The sequence below is a fragment of the Armigeres subalbatus genome, chromosome 2 (assembly GCF_024139115.2).
Source record: "Armigeres subalbatus isolate Guangzhou_Male chromosome 2, GZ_Asu_2, whole genome shotgun sequence".
In the NCBI taxonomy this organism is placed as follows: domain Eukaryota; kingdom Metazoa; phylum Arthropoda; class Insecta; order Diptera; family Culicidae; genus Armigeres; species Armigeres subalbatus.
Window position 1 is genome coordinate 25,799,764 of NC_085140.1, and position 18,890 is coordinate 25,818,653.

The 18,890-nt window shown below is 39.7% G+C and overlaps 1 protein-coding gene across 2 annotated transcripts in view; it reads left to right on the forward strand.

Annotated features, from left to right (window-relative positions):
* The first annotated feature begins 3,136 nt into the window (after positions 1–3,136).
* Positions 3,137–18,890, forward strand: part of LOC134218294 (multiple C2 and transmembrane domain-containing protein) — a 158,488-nt gene continuing 142,734 nt past the window's right edge. Inside the window, exon 1 of one of the 2 annotated variants that reach the window (XM_062697229.1) lies at positions 3,137–3,416. The gene's annotated coding sequence lies outside the window, so the exon portion shown is untranslated. Of the gene's footprint in view, positions 3,417–3,446; positions 3,543–18,890 lie in introns of those variants that run through there. The other variant, XM_062697230.1, reaches the window with a different exon arrangement.

Consider the following 18,890-nt stretch of genomic DNA (forward strand, 5'->3'; position numbering starts at 1 on the left):
TTTCATACATTGTACTGGTTGTGGAAGGCAGAATACAATTGGAATTTATTGATCGCATTGCATATTAAGGACAATATATTTTTTTTTTTAATTAAAAATACACAATTATCAAAACTGTATCAATGAGTTTCGATTGGAATTGTACTACGTCCGCCATTACGTGTTTTTGTCCGAGGTACCCCCTAGAGCCAGCAAAGGCACCCCCAGGGGTACATGTACCCCAGGTTGAGAACCGCTGTTGTAAGCGAATGTAAGTAATGTTTCATCAAAAACCATTTCCTACTTTGCAAGGTAGAAATCAATCACCCACCACAAGGAGTTGATGAACCAATGCACCATGCGTCTCCATATGATTGTATGCTTATACATCGAACATGTTCAAAACTTGTTGGCATAAAATGCAATAAATCTCCAAAAGTAATGAAATTACGAACTTGGTGTCTTCGACAAAGTTTTTCAGGAGAACTTTTGCTACAACTCTTGCGAAGACATATACCTTCCATGTTGGAAAAAAGTGGAAAAGTGGAAAAAATAATTATTCACCTCACTTTTAGGGGGATTGATCATAAGGCTGAATACCTCCAAAGAAGCGCGTTGACTTACTAATAAAATGTCTCGAGGACTCCATTACGCTAAATTGCATAATAAAGGTACTATTAATTAAACTCGTTTAAAACACGATTTTAGCCACTGTGCATTGTGCGCTGGAAGGCTGCCATTTCCGGTTGATGCTTTTGATCCTATTGATGAGTTGCTTCGTGCCTTTGGACTTTGTATAGAACGGAGCTCAGTAGACCAAAAACCCTTTAACAGTTTTCGAAACATTTTCATGCTTATAATTGTCCACGATGAAAAGTACATCGTACATCGCCACGATCTTTGTACGCTTGAAAGAATTGTACAATGCGGAGAACTTCCTGCTTTGACGATATATTTTATACTACAGAACATGTTGGAGTAAAAGTTTGTGGGCGACATTTTCTGAACATTCTAAGGATTTATACATATAAGGAAATATTTCTTTGAAAGTATTAATGTTCTCATAGAAAAGTATTGAAGTATTGAGATTCCCCTTTTTAGTGGCCACCCGTTAGAACAGCTTGTTTTCGTGTTTTCGTCCTCAATTGTACCCTACAAAATGGCGACGAGAAACAATTTTCAAAAAAAAAACGCTTCGTTGAAGACTTGAAAAACAAATTACAAATTCTTGAAGAAAGTCAAACATGCTCACGAAGCATTGTTATGTTGACTTACAAATTATTCAAAAAAGAATAACAAAATGGTATATAAATCGAACACGTGAGTAGGTGAAGGACGACAAATATGAAGGTTTTACTTATATTCCAATATGGTTGAATATTGAGATGGAAAACGGAACAGTTCCCGTAATAGTGGTACCCTGTTGTTGAGATGAAGCACACTGCTGTAACAGAACAGTGGAACCCAGACAAAGGGAAGGAGTACACAGAAGAGCCTTGAAGGTGATCCTCTAAGATTAGTCTGTTTAACAATTATTCTCAACACTTACTGACCCCTGTTGTTAGGATAAAGTACACTGTTTCTCATTTGAGAATCCCAAATGAATCAGTAATGATATGGTTGATTTGAGGTGAACGTTAGAATGACTCTAATTAAATCGGGAAGATTTTGGGGATAATATGCACCAAGCAGGCTCTATGCTGTTTTCGGATAATTAATTCGTATTTTCCACATTAATACTTAATAGTAAACCTTAGGAGCTATATGGCGAAAATAAAAATAAATACATAAGGAATGATAAGAAAATTATTTTGAGCTTTTTAGTGGAATGTTTTCACCTGTCATAAGACGAGTTTAAACAATCCCATTGAATTCCACCACTTAATTGTATCCTGACAGATACGTATTTCGACCTCAACGGCTCAAAGACGGCCTTACTGTTGAGGTCGAAATACGTATCTGTCAGGATACAATTAAGTGGTGGAATTCAATGGGATTGTTTAAACTCGTCTTATGACAGGTGACATAAGGAATGTACATATTTGAAAAGGAAGGATAATCAAGAATACTCAGATATTATGGACGGAAACCAGGGGTTAGCAATCATTCAGGGATCAGAACATTGAGGTAGAAATATTGTAATCAATTTTAATCTAACTATCAATCTATTGCAGAGATCATTAAATTGAAGCTTAACGTGAATCGAGTAGGCTCACATGTGAAGATTATAAAAGTGGTCCTGCTGAGATGTATTGATTATTCAAGAACGGAGGATGACTATTTCTAATTGTGATGTACGATCGCAGTAGTCCTTATATACATGCAGTTGAATCTAGTCTTTGGTTGAATAAGTGGTCATTGTCATTAAACCCTATAATAGAACCGCTTGTTTTCATGTGTTCGTCCTCACTTGTACCCCATACATACTATTTGGCCTCAAACGGTGGAAATTCAAGTCTTTCAACTATCTGCAGAGTTGTTATACTTCAAACACTGGTGTTCGTAGCGAGAACTAAATACGATGAATCATTAATTACCACAACTTATTGCTCTAGCTCGAAAAAATGGATTAAACTAGAGCTATGTTTGATAGACCTTACACCGTAACACACTACGTCAAAGTGATTAACAATTAGTCGTTGGATTAACCGTGTTACGGGACATAATGATGCGATACGTCCCTTTTAAATTAAAGTCTTCTCAGCCGAGAATAAGAACAAAAGTTTGGCATTATAATTTTAATTCATGCATCGAAAAAATGAGTTTAATTTCTGTGGCCGTCAATTACTGCAATATTTGGCTCTAATGAAGTAAAATAGCAACACTTTGTACTGTGTAATAATTTTCTACGTTTCCTACCGCACTGGTTCTCAGCAAGCACGTTTCCAAACAAAGAACTTTTCCGCTCACGACGACGAAACACCGGCACGATAAGTTATGTCACGACGAAAACCCTATGTGACATCGGCCACCACACCGCGGGAGAACTTGCGCACGCATTTCCCTACATGCACTCTCCACAAACTACCCTCGTGGAACGAACGTTCCAACTATTTTGGTTGGTGTTGGTGCTTGAGACCCATTGACTTACTGACAAACTGGCCTGGCTCTAATTTGCGAGATGACAGTTCCTCATCGCCGTCGGTTAGTACTGCAGCGTAAAAGGTTCGTCGCGGTACGGCTTCTGCAGTTGGTCGCTATCGTGAAAATGAAAATTTGGGAAACCCGCACCACCCAGTTCTTGTGATACTTACCTACTAGAAAACCACCCACCGATTCGATTCGGAATCAACTAGTTTTGTAGGCGAAAAAAGGTTCTCACTGCGAATGTTGTCGTTAGAATACGCAAAAGTTGGACTCCACCAGTTCACATTACTTGATTCAGAGCAATAGTGAAGTAACAGCTGAAACTTGTTGAAGTGAAAACCATACAGCGGGTGGGTGTGGAAATGTAAAAAGCATGTAATTAACTAATGTACGTGTAGTGTTCGTCCAAATGATGCTTATGGGTAACATCAATTAGAATCCCAGAGCAAGTCCGTTCATTGGATAATTATAATCCCGTAAGTGGCAACAAAATCCTAAATGGTGTTATAAAAGCTATCGGATTATTGCTCCGAGGCTGTGACAGTGACAGGGTCTCTTGTTGCGTACTTTTTGTAGCACAACTAAGGATTCAACAGCTCGTGTTGTGACAGCAAATATTTGGGTGAACAACAAACGAACTGTTAGTAAAGCAAGTAACCGGAAAATGTGTTGTGAACTGCTATGGAAACTGTTCCGTTGTAGTTCATTGATAAAATGCGCGGCTACAAAGTAGATTATGCTGTAAAGGCAGCTGAATTTTAACCCGGCTTAAAATACATTTAAATTTGTATTAGGAGCATTTTTCTGAGAAGCCTTGCAGTTACAAGTTGTTTTAACTATGCTAGTGCCATATTAAGCTTTGCAATGGTATTTTTTTTAGTTGTGAGATGCGATAATATATGTGCGCCACCATCCCCGAATATTTCTTGAACCTCACTATCGCCGATATTTTTTTATTGCTGCTCAAAATGAGTCAATGATCAATCATTTCTTCTACCAATTAAATGTTTGAGATACTGATATGTTTAACACATGCGTCCAACTTATTTAACACTAGGATTCATTTGTTCAGAATATCGATGTCACTAGTTTATCAAAAAGCTATATCCTAGTGTTTTTTCAACTGTTTTTCTCAGATCTTTCACCAACCTCTTAGCCACCTTTTCTTGTTTCTGGAAACTACAAAATACCGGGTGTTGAATTTTTCGCTAGAGGTATGGGAGTAAAGCAACGGGTTTCCAAAAAAATAATACCTCAAAGAAATTGCCTGGAACATTATAACAAATTTTAGGCATCCCTATTATTAGAACCATTGTATCCGCTTTTTTGTCCCCAACATTCAAATTCTTGATAGATTTGGTCGGGGTTCAACCAAATCACACCAAGCACCAACGAAAAATTACCGATTTTTCTGCTCAATCTTTCGTTTAGCAGATTTAATTGATCGCAAATCGCATCGAATATCCCTCAAACCCATAACTGAGGATATCCTACTGCTAATGTATGCTTAAATTGATAAGAAACTATTTCCGTTGTCCTTGTACGAACAAAATATCGCAAGTCAGCCGAAAAGCCGCTTGATGCGGTTTGGCTGAACCCCGACCATTTCTTGTCATTCTAATCCAAAAATAGATTTGGATTATGTGTATTTGTTATATGTTTTGTACAAATTTGATGTTTTTTTTTGTAGGTGGCACTTGTGTAAGGCAATTAAAATGTTGCAATGGGGGCGCTTTATCTTTAACTTTACGTTACTGAAAGAGGAAGAGTCATTTGGCCGAAAATACCATTTGGCCGAACAGACAATTAGGCTGAAAGTCATTGGGGTCGAATAGGTCATTTGGTCGAACAGGACATTTGGCCGGATAGGACATTTGGCCGAAAACGTTTTTTTACGAAATAGGTCGTTTGACCCAATAGGTCATTTGGGCAAATAGGTCATTTAGACGAATACGGCATTTGGCCGAATAGGTTTTTTGGCCAAATAGGTGTGTGTGAATGATACGTTTCACTTATCGCACCTCATTTCTCACTTCTTACTGTGAAAAGTGAGTAGTGCGAAGTGGATAGTGGGACGTCTCACTACTCACTACGCACTAAATACTCACTTTTTACAGTGAGTAGTGATAATTGGGGATTGAGAAGTAAGACGTCTCACTTCTTATTCCTCATTTTTAACTTGTCATTGTAAAAAGTTAGAAGCGCGAATTGAGTAGTGAGACATCCCACTTCGTACTACTCATTTTTTACAGTGAGAAATTAGAAATGAGGAGTGGAAAGTGAGAAGTGATGCGTCTCACTGCATTTTTCATTACTTCGCCCCAACTAACGAATGCCGTTGTGCTAATTGTGGCGTTTTGACTGGCGTCAATGTTGTTTATTTTTTGCATTCAACAAAAGAAAGCTTTACGCGCCAAAAAATATCCATCCCGCCAAAAACGGATACAAAACGTTAACGCGGTTTTGACATCACCATCGGTCGCTCAACTTCCAATTTACTGTGCCTCACGTCCTACGTCACAAACAGTCTAACAGAACTGGCTCAAACGAATGTTATTTATATTGACCTTTCTGCAGCTTTCGATAAGATTAATCATTCATTAGCCATTGCAAAACTGGACCGGTTTAGAGTCAGCGGCAGTCTGCTGAACTGATTTCACTCGTATCTTTCTGATCACCATCTGGCCGTAGCTTTTCGGGAATGCACCTCTAAAAGTTTTCATGCACCATCCGGTATACCACAAGGGAGTCATCTAGGACCACTGATCTTCCTGATCTTTTTCAACGATGTACACCTCGTTATCAAATGTCCTCGGTTGTCTTACGCAGATGACCTTAAAATCTTTTTGGAAATACATCGCATCGCCGATTGTCAGCTCTTACAACTTCAACTAGATCGCTTCGCTGATTGGTGCTCTCTGAACCGAATGGTGGTAAACCCGGCCAAGTGTTCTGTCATTACGTTTTCACGAAAAAAAACAGCCCATCGTTTGCAACTACAGCCTTCTTGGTACAGAAATAGAGCGAGTGAGCCATGTGAAGGACCTCGGCGTGATCCTAGACTCGTAACTAGTATTCAAGCAACACATCTCATTCATCGTCGACAAAGCATCCAGAAGTATGGGGTACATTTTCAAAGTTGCAAAGAATTTCACCGACATACACTGCACAGAATAAAATAATGAAAAGTAAACAGCGCGTAAAACTTGAGATGCGGATATTTACACTATTCTACGCGGAAATGGACCTCTTTCTAACAAGTTTGCTTACAACTTGCAAGCAATATTGACGATTCACGTCAAATATTGTATACATTTAGGCTATATCACGCGTGGAATTAAGCTAATAATGGCGTTCCATTTATGTGCATCATCTTTAGCGTAAATTTCAGTGGATTTTTCTATCTGTGTGTTTAAAAGCTCTCTATTGCTCTCTGGTGCGCTCGACTCTTGAGTACTGTTCTGTTGTCTAGGGTCCGTCTTACAACAATGGTGCTGAGAGATTCGAATCTGTTCATCGCCGTTTCCTTCGATTCGCGCTTCGTAGACTACCTTGGCAAGATCCGTTTCGCCTACCGAGTTAAGAAAGCCAATGTCAGTTGACCAACTTGGAGCTACTTCGCTCAAGGAGAGATGTCGACAAAGCCATTATGATCACCGATACCCTGCAGGGGCGAATCGACTGTGGAGCTATGCTTGAACAAGTAGACCTGAACGTCCAGCCACGCATGCCCCGTAACAGCTATATGTTGAGGCTGCCCTTTCATCGTACAAATTATGGCATGCATGGAGCTATTTGTGCCCTACAGCGTGTCTTCAACAGAATCGCACCACTCTTCGATTTTCATCGTTCTTCGCAGACATAAACAGACGAAGACAATGACAATACTTGTTTAAATGTTTTATACCTACTTTTTAGTATCTCTTGACAACAGCTTTCCATGTACACATTTTGTTTCAAACAAGGATGTTATCGATCATTTAGTAATCTGCGTTTGATCATTTAGTAATTTGTTTATAACTCATTCCAGAGGCTGAATTCCAAAATGTGTTGTATGGTGGACTTCTACTGGATATATTGATATTTAAATTCCACCATTGAAGGAGTTACAGTGCTAGTTGCAGTAACTTATACTAAATGATAGCAAAATTCCAATCATTCAGTATAAGCTACTGCTACTAGCTCTATAGCTCTATTATCGGTCAAATTCAAACATCGAACTGTTAGGCAGAGTTGTAGATAAACCTTTGAATTAGCAGTCCACCATACTACACATTTTGAAATCTAGCCTCTGGAATGTGTTATTGACAAACTACTAAATTATGGAACGCAGATTACTAAATGATCGATAACATCCCTGGTTTTAAATACTCTACATCATTGGTGCCAAATGTAGCCTGTTGATGCAACAACAACTAAGATAAAAGATAAAAATCACATTTTGACGTTTAGCTACTTTCTAATTGGATTTCGTCCCAACTAAAAAGTGCCCCAACTAGGAAAACTCAATAAGCAAACGATCACTGTAATTAAAAAAAATCATATCTGAAGTAAAAATTAATAGACAGAAGTCGTATGACCATGATCAGTATCAAATTAAGTGGTGAAACTAATTGGGATTGTACAAACTCGTCTTATGACAAGTGATCAAATTCAATTTATAGAGGAAGGGAGCAGCCAATAAAATTGAATTTGAGTAAACATTAATTTTGAAACTCTATACAGTTAATAAGTGAAGTCGTTGTTGAACCGTTTGGTTTTTTGAAACTTGAAGAAAAAAAAAATCCGAGAATTGTTTTCTTCCTTCAATGTCTACCCTGTTCCTTCCCTTCTTTTTTGCCTTCAACCTTCTTCCTTCATACTTTCTTTTACTATATCCTTTTTTCTTTATATTTAGTTTACTTTGGGATTAACGGATTTTAGGTTTCACAAAAATATTTGTTTTCGTTGATTTTTTTACTCAAAAAAACTCACGCTTACGGTGTTCCGGTCATATTTACCCGAATTTGACTTAGCAATACAGGTCGGACTCGATTATCCGGAAACTCGATTATCCGGGGACTCGATTATCCGAGATTCGATTATCCGGAATTTTAGACTCGATTATCCGGAGTATTTTTTTTTTGAATGTTTTTTATTCTAAATTCTTATTTTCAATAATATAACATGCAATATGATTATTTTAACAATGAGACGTATCTAGGTTGTAGGAGGGGGTTGAAAAAGGGTTGTTTTGTGTATTGAAATTTGACTATAGGCTTGTATATCAACTTCATGAACTCAAATGAATATATTATTGTTATATTCCTACAAAATAGGATTATTTGAGGAAGTATGAACGTAGCTTGCATGGGAGGTACTGAAATAGGGGTGTTCTACATATTTAATTTTATTTTCATGAATCAATTATTTTTTTAGAATATGTCCACAAACTTCTCGCTTCAAGAACTTTTCCGTGGAAGTCCGTTTCCTCTTTTGTTTAGGCAATTACTTAATCGATTGCCAATTAAGCTATTGCATTTGAGACAAAACTGTCGCTAATTCGACAGATTAAAACGCAACCTCGCCACCATAAAACGATGTGTTTGGGTCCATAACATGGGTTGCAGAATTCGCTCTCAATTTAAAATTAACAACGATGGACATAAAGCATGGGGCTTTTTTACCATAACAAGACATGAAAACAAATTGCTCGTCACCTGATACAAATGCGAAAAAAGGGGCAGAGAACTATTTCCCCTACCGACGTTGTGATAAAACGCTTCGTTCTAGTACAATTGTCACTGAGGTTCATGTGTAAAACGTAAAACGGTTCATGTGTAAATGTGCTCCATCAGCACCAATGTCCTTACAATTGGAGTTTTTCTAAGGGAATTTATCTTGCAGAATATCACCCTTTGAGGAATAATCCATTAATTTCGTAACGCAAAAATCGCAAATTTCCACAGGAAAATCTTGCAAGGTCCTGTAAATGGTTATTTATGTGCGGATCGTTGCCTAATTTTTTTTATTCTGAAGACCCCTTTTTGTCTCCCTCGGATACGAAGTGTACCGAAAGGCTATATGTTCGCTCCAAAAACAAACATATTTTAGATGGCTCGGAGATCCATAGTATTATATACCGATGGTCGGCGAATTTGGGGCACTGTATGTGGGTTTGAGTGCTCACAACGTAACCCATTTTTTGGTAATTATCCTCATCCAATTTGCTTGCGACTGATTGCATTTGATGGAAAATCCTTTCAAGGCCCCCACTAACACACGTGACGGAAAAATCGCGACGCGATTCTAACGCTTGGCGATTGCGATTCTGTCGCCGTTGGAGTGAAAGAGTAACTGGAACATTGCCTAGAGTGATCCAACGATAAAATCGCGGCGACTAATTTTCGCCGTTGCGGGAGCCTTCACAATGTTTCCTATTGAAAAATGGATAGATGGGTAAATTGACTCAAAACTTTCATAGCTTTTTGTTGAAAATTGACTAGAACAAACTTTAGGTTCAGAAATAATGGCCAAAACACTATTTTTTGTACAAAAAATGCACAAATAGTCTAGTTATTATTTTGGCACCTATTCTCAACCAACAAGCTCGATTCGAATGGGAATCCTGTCTCATCATTTCATATTAAAATTGGCTGGATCGGACTATGGATTCAAAAGTTATGAGAAAAATACTATTTTCTATTATACACCAGAAAGTCACCGATACCATTGGGCGGATTAATCAGGAATTTTTCAAAATAATTTCTGACTACTCCACTGCAAATACAATGAAACATAAGATTTTCGTCATTTAATTGCAGATTTGATTTTTTTTCTAGTGATTCGATTATCCGGAGTGAAAAAAAATCGATACTCCGGATAATCGAGTCCGACCTGTATCTCCTTCATTTCTCAGCCAATTTACATGTTTATATACCCAAAATAATCGTCTGCTCATAAATTTTTCAATCTGGCCTGAGATTGGTGATCGCCGTGGAAGGATCAACAGTTGGCCACTTTTATATAGACAAAAATTTCACAATAATACCGCGCATCATCGATTTTATCATTGTTTTTTCACGAAAATGTCCTGAAAATTATTTCAAAGATGGGGAACGTGATGCTGTGAATATTTCTGCAGATGATCTAGGTTCTCCAAATCATTCTAGAGTTCAGACCTAAAGAGGCTACCACGTCAACAACCATCCAAACCAATAGCACCGCATTGTCTCCATATGGCCGTGCGTATGATTTATGATTTTCTAAATCAAATATTCTAAGCTATCCAAATCGTTCTGGAGCTCAGACCTAAAAGGTCTACCACACACTTAAAATAAATCGCCGAATTCGGTAAAATTTTACCGAAATCTCAACAGCAGAACTGTTCGGTAAATAATGTTACCGATTTTCGGTGATTTTGACAGTTGAGCAATGGAAAAAATTACAAAAAGTCTGTAAAAAAAATTACCAGTTCTGCTGTTGAGATTTCGGTAAAATTTACCGAATACTGTAAAATGAGTTAAGTGTGCACGTCATCTACCATCGGTACAAACCCAATAGCACAACATTGCGTCAATAAGGGTCCTTAGAGGCCATACGTATGTTTACCGAATTAGATATGTCCAAATCGGATGCTGTAAGTTCTCCCAATCATTCTGGAGTTCAGGCCTAAAAGGCCTACCACTTCAACTAGCCTCGGTACAAAACCAATAGTATCACATTTTGCCCGTATAGGTCCTTAGAGGCTGTGGGATACTCCCGGTTCGCACTTCAGCGAAAGCACCCGCGAATCAACCTTTCGGATCAAGCGCGAAACCACCGATGTGATACGGTCACAAATGAATAAATTTATTGACGCACTTCGTACAAACTACAACCGTTTATTGCTTTAGAGTGGACTGTATTTATTATTGATATAACACGCGGCGCACTGCCGACGATCGGTATCACCGGCGGTCGAGATAGAACTAACTACTCCCTACATCTACCTACTACCGGGATGCTGCGAGCATCATCTCTGTAGGCCTTTGGTCGAGAGAGGCTATCGTGTGGCAAACGATGAGAAACAAACCACTGGCCATTGACCAATTCGCATCTAGTGCGTATTGATACAGTGGTTCGCAAAGAAAATGAATTAATTATCCAACAGAGGCCATGCGTATGATTTACGATTTATGTCCAAACCCGATGTTCTTCTTCTTATTGGCATTACATCCCCACACTGGGACAGAGCCGCCTCGCAGCTTAGTGTTCATTAAGCACTTCCACAGTTATTAACTGCGAGGTTTCTAAGCCAAGTTACCATTTCTGCATTCGTATATCATGAGGCTTACACGATGATACTTTTATGCCCAGAAAAGTCGAGACAATTTCCAATCCAAAAATTGCATAGACCGCACCGGGAATCGAACCCAGCCACCCTCAGCATGGTCTTGCTTTGTAGCCGCGCGTCTTACCGCACGGCTAAGGAGGGCCCCAAACCCGATGTTCTAAGTTCTTCAAATCATTCTGGAGTTCTGACCTAAAGGCCAAGTCAACTACTCTTGGTACAAAGCATATAGGCCCTTAATGGCCTTCTTTAGCCGTGCGGTAAGATGTGCAACTACAAAACAAGACCATGGTGAAGGTGGCTGGGTTCGGTTCCCTGTCCGGTCTAGGAAATTTTTGGGCTGGAAATTCTCTCGACTTCCCGTGGCAAGAAGTATTATCGTGTTAGCCTCACGATATACTGATGAAAAAATGGTAATTTGGCTTAGAAACCTCGCAGTTAATAACTGTGTAAGTGCTAAATGAACACTAAGCTGCGAGGCTGTTCCACTGGGAGATGACCATCCGTATGATTTACGATATTGATATGTCAAAATCGAATGTCCAAATCGCTCTGGAGTTCAAACCTAGAGGATCTACCCCTTCAACTACCCTCGATACAAAACCAATCGTACCGCATTGTGTCCATATAGATCCTTAGTGACCATGCGTTTGATTTAATAAGTATTCCAAATTATCTTGAAGTTCAGACGTATAGAACTGCCACGTCAACTACGCTAGGTAAAAAATCAATAGCAATCCATTTTGATAAGAAAATTATTTTGAGCTTTTTAGTGGAATGCTTTCACCTGTCATAAGACGAGTTTAAACAATCCCATTGAATTCCACCACTTAATTGTATCCTGACAGATACGTATTTCGACCTCAACAGTAAGGCCGTCTTCAGTGTCTTGTACTTGACTCGACTTCGTCGAGTAAGTCGAGTCAAGTACAAGACACTGAAGACGGCCTTACTGTTGAGGTCGAAATACGTATCTGTCAGGATACAATTAAGTGGTGGAATTCAATGGGATTGTTTAAACTCGTCTTATGACAGGTGAACAATCCATTGTTTACGTATAGATCCTTGGAGGCTATTTGTATGATTTACGACTTATTCGTCTTCTTTTATGGCTCAACATATTTCAACATGAACTTGACCTGCCAGGTATCAGTGAAAGCTTTTCTCGACATGTATGAGTATGTATCTATTGTGGCAAGTACAATGGATACAATATGTTAATGGTGTCGGAAATGTTTCCCACCCGAAAACATCCGGAACGAGAATTTAATTCATCATCCATATTAGCAATCCTACGTTTTAGATATGTCCAAATCGAGTGTTCTAAGTTCTCTGAATCATTCTAGAGGTGAGAACTGAAACGTCGTCTGCCACATCAATCCCGCTTGGTTCAAAATCAATAGCAATCCATTGTGCCCATATAGAGACCAAGCATATGGTTTACGATGTAGGTATGTTCAAAACGAATGTTCTTAACGCTTCAAGTCCTTTTGTAGTTCAGACCTAGACGTCTACCGTGTCAACTAAGCTTGGTTTCAAATTATTATGTCCATATAGCTCCTTGGGTCATGCGCATGATTTACGATTCATCTACCTCCAAATCGGTTTTTTTAGAACTCCAAATCATTCAGGAGTTCGAATCAATAGGTCTCAGTTCATTCAAAATTAATTGCCATTATTCCGGGTATTGACCAACCAGGCAGGTAATTAATGCACAACAAATGGGAAATTTAGTTCAAAAAATGTATTGGAGGGTAACCAATTCCCTCGGTGGGATTTGATCAAATGACCTAAGTATGCTTGACAACTGTTGTCCTTACTAAACTACGAAGTACCGCCGTATTGGGTCTGCCAGTTCAATCACGTATGGTACAAAATCGATGGCACCCCATCATGTTTATATTAGCTTCTAGGGACCATTCATAAAGAATTGCATGGTGAATGACAAGGAGAAAATATTGTAACCGGTTTTATCATATCTAAATCGTAAATCCCACGAATAGCCTCCAACAGTTTATACCGAGGGTAGGTATGTAGGTCTGAACTCCAGAATGATTTGGAAAACTAAGCACATTTGATTTTAACATATCTATGTAAGTCGTAAATCATACGCATGGCCTCTAAAGACCTATATGGACACAATGCGGTGCTATTGGTTTTGTACCGATGGTAGTTGACGTGGTAGACAACTAAGTCTGAGCTCCAGAACGATTTTGAGAGCTTAGAATATTTGATTTTGACATATCTCGGGCTTAGTTTCATAGGGGCGTAACTGTATTGATCGATTTCTCTTAATCGATTCTATGTTTTGTTAATAACTCAATTGTTTCAAAAGCTACAACCGTGATTATTGATTTTGGTGTAAGATACAATCATCCTTTATCACACCAAAACATTAAATCATCGACAAACTAGCGCAATTCGGTACAAGAATAAAAAGAAAACATCGTCGAAGAGAAATCGATATACAGAGTTACGCCCCTATGAAACTAAGCGCGAGATATCGTGTATCATACGCATGGCCTCTATGGATGGTAAATCGCATTGTACCATTGGTTGTTGACGTGGTAGACTCTTTAGGTCTGAGCTCCAGAATGATTTGGAGAACCTAGAACAGCAGTTCTCAACCTGGGGTACATGTACCCCTGGGGGTACCTTCGCTGACCCTAGGGGGTACCTCGGACAAAAATGCGTAATGGCGGACGTATAACAATTCCAATCAAAACTCATTGATAAAATTTCAATAATTGTGTATTCTTCATTTCAAAATTTTGTCTTGTACATAATATTCAATGCGATCAATAATTCAAAGCCAATTGATTCCTGCCTTCCACAACCAGTACAATGAATAAAGGGCTGCGGAACAAAACGTCGAATAAACTTTTTATTAATGCAATCTATATACCTGTTCGAAACAAAAGGATGAATAATATGCTAAGAATATGCATCTGAACTAAAAACGAGAATCTAATGGTTCGAAATCCTTAGTTTGAGAGACATGGAAGGAAGCCTCCTTTAAAGAGGCTCAGAAGCCTCCTTTCAAGAGGCTCAGAAGCCTCCTTTTAAGAGGCTCAGAAGCCTAATCTCAAGAGGCTCAGAAGCCTCATCTCAAGATGCTCAGAAGCCTCATTTCAAGAGGCTCAGAAGCCTCCATTCAAGAGGCTCAGAAGCCTCCTTTCAAGAGGCTCAGAAGCCTCCATTCAAGAGGCTCAGAAGCTTCCATTCAAGAGGCTCAGAAGCCTCCATTCAAGAGGCTCAGAAGCCTCATTTCAAGAGGCTCAGAAGCCTTGTTTCAAAAGGCTCAGAAGCCTCCTTTCAAGAGGCTCAAGCCTCCTTTCAAGAGGCTCAAGCCTCATTTCAAGAGGCTCAGAAGCCTCCTTTCAAGAGGCTCAGAAGCCTCATTTCAAGAGGCTCAGAAGCCTCCATTCAAGAGGCTCAGAAGCTTCCATTCAAGAGGCTCAGAAGCTTCCATTCAAGAGGCTCAGAAGCCTCCATTCAAGAGGCTCAGAAGCCTCCTTTCAAGAGGCTCAGAAGCTTCCATTCAAGAGGCTCAAAAGCCTCCTTTCAAGAGGCTCAAAAGCCTCCTTTCAAGAGGCTCAGAAGCCTCATTTCAAGAGGCTCAGAAGCCTCATTACAAGAGGCTCAAAAGCCTCCTTTCAAGAGGCTCAGAAGCCTCCTTTCAAGAGGCTCAGAAGCCTCCTTTCAAGAGGCTCAGACGCCTCCTTTCAAGAGGCTCAGACGCCTCCTTTCAAGAGGCTCAGAAGCCTCATTTCAAGAGGCTCAGAAGCCTCATTTCAAGAGGCTCAGAAGCCTTATTACAAGAGGCTCAAAAGCCTCATTTCAAGAGGCTCAGAAGCCTCCTTTCAAGAGGCTCAGAAGCCTTCTTTCAAGAGGCTCAGAAGCTTCCATTCAAGAGGTTCAGAAGCTTCCATTCAAGAGGCTTAGAAGCCTCATTTCAAGAGGCTCAGAAGCCTCCATTCAAGAGGCTCGGAAGCCTCCTTTCAAGAGGCTCAGAAGCCTCATTTCACGAGGCTCAGAAGCCTCCTTTTAAGAGGCTCAGAAACCTCCTTTCAAGAGGCTCAGAAGCCTCCTTTCAAGAGGCTCAGAAGCCTCATCTCAAGTGGCTCAGAAGCCTCCTTTCAAGAGGCTCAGAAGCCCCATTTCAAGAGGAACAGAAGCCTCCTTTCAAGAGGCTCAGAAGCCTCCATTCAAGAGCCTCAGAAGCCTCCATTCAAGAGCCTCAGACGCCTCCTTTCAAGAGGCTCAGAAGCCTCATCTCAAGAGGCTCAGATACCTCATTTAAAGAGGCTTAGAAGCCTCCTTTCAAGGGCTCAGAACCCTCCTTTCAAGAGGCTCAAAAGCTTCCTTTCAAGAGGCTCGGAAGGCTCCTGTCAAGAGGCTTGGAAGCCTCTTTTCAAGAAGTTCAGAAGACTCCTTTCACGTGGTTAGGTTGCCTCCTTTCAAGAGGCTCGTAAGCCTCCTTTCAAGAGGCTCAGAAACCTCCTTTCAAGAGGCTCTGAAGTCTCTTTCCAAGAGGCTCGAGAGCCTCCTTTCAAGAGGCTCTGAAGCCTTTTTTCAAGAAGCTCGGAAGCCTCATTTCAAGAGGCTCTGATCCCTTTTTTAAGAGGTTCGGAAGCCTTCATTCAAGTGGATTCAAGTGAATGATTTTTAGGAGGACATTTTCGAAAAAATATGAGCTGACGATTATTTAGGGTACCGTCGTTCGGGGTGACATTGGGCCTAGGGGTAAGATTGGGCCAAAAACGAAAAATGTTTCAACTCCTAATATCTCAGAAACTGTTACGAATTTTGATGAAAACTTTAAACGGTTCGAAATTATAATAAAATTCAAGTCTAGGAAATCACAAAATAAATTCCAAGAACTAATTGTGCTTGTACCATAAAGCTTGGAATTTGAATGTAAAACTATTGATCGAATGAACCCGTATTAAAATAGTATCAGTATAGCCCCACAAATCTATTATATAACTAGTTTTTAGATCGATGGATACCTGGTTATCATGTTACGATAATCTGTTGTTGTTTTATCGAATTTTATGAATATTTATATAGCGGTTCTGGTTTTTCGTAGCAACGAGCAATGCACGCTAAAAAGGGGTGAGATTGGGCCAACCCTTTGGTTGATTTGACTTACATAGCTGGTAAGAGCCGTAATGTAGAAAATTATTTTTAATGAACGATTGAATCGTTACATCGTCAGCGCTGAACTTTATTGCATTTGGCCCAAAGTCAACCCCTGTGAGGGGCGAGAATGGGCCAATTTTAAACAACATAGAACTTTGAATAATTTCCCTCATTTACTATTTTTTCTCCACACAGTGGTAAATTTATTATTCAAGCTTGTACCAAACTAATTAAAACTTGATTCCAATATTAACTACTAGAACTTTGTAACATTTACTTGGAGCATACCACATTTTGGCTAAGAAAGATATTGCAAAGTCAAATCCGAGTCAATATGACCCGAACACCGTAAGTGTGGGAGTTTTTGGGAACAAAGATTTTCACGAATTAGGAAAAGTCAAGAAGTTTCAAACCTTCAAATTGTTGCGTTAAAAAGTTATTGCAATTTGAAAGTGCGTTTCGGGTCATTTTCCTCTCAATTTTGCCAGGAACCCTCCCTTCAATACGATCGACTCCTCATTGTAGAGAGTGTGAATTCCAAATCTGGTTAAAATCGTTCCTGGGAGATGAAGGTTACGATGAATTCTCGCTTAACTTTTCGAAAGGACCTAAGTAACATTTTTTCATGAATTAATTTGAGTACTGCTTTCATATTGGTCTGTTCATTGCAATATTCAAATCAATTCATGTGAAAAATGTTACTTAGGTCCTTTTGAAAAGTTGAGCGAGAATTGTTCTGTTTTCAAATATAAATCCCCTTCCCTCTTTCTCAATGACACTCGCACCCTATCTATGATCTTCCTTTTATGATAGAGATAATTGTGTACCAAATTTGGTTGAAATCGGCCATCGGTTTAGAACTTACGGCAAATTGTTCATTTTCCAAACAATACCAAATTTGGTGCAAATATTCTCTATACTATAAGGCGTCGAATATATTGGAGGAGGGTAGGGAATAGGGGGAGGCATTCCCAACCCTACTCCAATATATTCGACGCCTTATAGTATAGAGAATATTTATTTATTTAGTAGTAATTGTCATCTGACATCTGATGTCTCAATGACTACAAGGGTAAAACTTATCACTGAATCTAACAAGCATACACATAATACATAATCATAATACACAAGAATTAATCACTACAGTAAAACAGAACTTAACAAACTACGTTTGTGTCAAACGGTGTCTCGAAAGTGTGTTGTGAAAACTCGCTGTAGATTTGCTGGCGATAGATTAAAATCAAAGAGGTGGAACACTGCGTTGAAATTGGATGACATATATCGAACTGGATCATGCTGACCATATCGACTGTTTCGAGCATCAAGCTGAATGAAGTCCCTTCTCCTCAGCGGACGCATAGGAGCGTAAAAATTCATCTTACTAAGTATTGCTGGAGAGTCAAAAGCACCATTGAGGATTTTCGCTACGAACATGGCCTGTGCCACACGGCGTCGAACATTTAAAGTATCCAGCCCAAGCAGCCGACAGCGGTTTTCATATGGAGTGAAATGTTGGCCATCACGCCAGGAAGATTGCGCAAAGCAAAGCGCACGAACTTTTTTGCACAGATTCGATCCTCGAGATCCAGGTGGCTTGATAAGGGCACCACACAATGACAGCAAACTCCAGTGTTGATCGTACAAGCGCACAATAGAGCGATCGCAGGCAGTATGGGTCACGAAATCCTTTGGCGATTTTCATTATGAAGCCAAGTTGTCGGTTTGCCTTAGAAATCACGTAATCGTAGTGGAAACGGAAGGTTAGTGCGTCGTCAAGTATAACTCCAAGATCCCTGATTTGTTGCACTTCGCTCAAGAGCTTTCCCAGCCAGCATGTAATTGTAAATAATAGGTTTTCGTTTTCTGCTGAACGTTATTGTCTGACATTTATGGATACTGAGTGACAAATGGTTTCGCTCGCACCACCCCTCTAAACGGGTTAAAAAGCATTTGTAGTTTAATGCAGTCCTCAAGACTATTGACGACAATGTATATCTTTGCATCGTCAGCATAGAGTAGCCTCACTCCAGGTGGTAGCACCAATGTCACATCGTTGACGAATATTGAAAACAATAATGGTCCCAGATTACTCCTTGTGGTACCCCAGATGGAGTAACGAAAGGATCCGAAAAGATGATCCGACTTTCACACGCAATTTTCTATCCGTCAGGTAGGATCTAAACCAATCCACGCACGCAGAGGAAACGCCCAACTTCTCCAGTTTACTAAGTAGAATACCATGATCAACACGGTCAAAAGCAGCTTTGAGATCTATATATACAGCATCCACTTGCCGCCCGTTATCAAGAGCCTCAATGCAAGTTGTTGTGAATTCTGTCAAGTTGGTCGCGACCGATCTCTTAGGGAA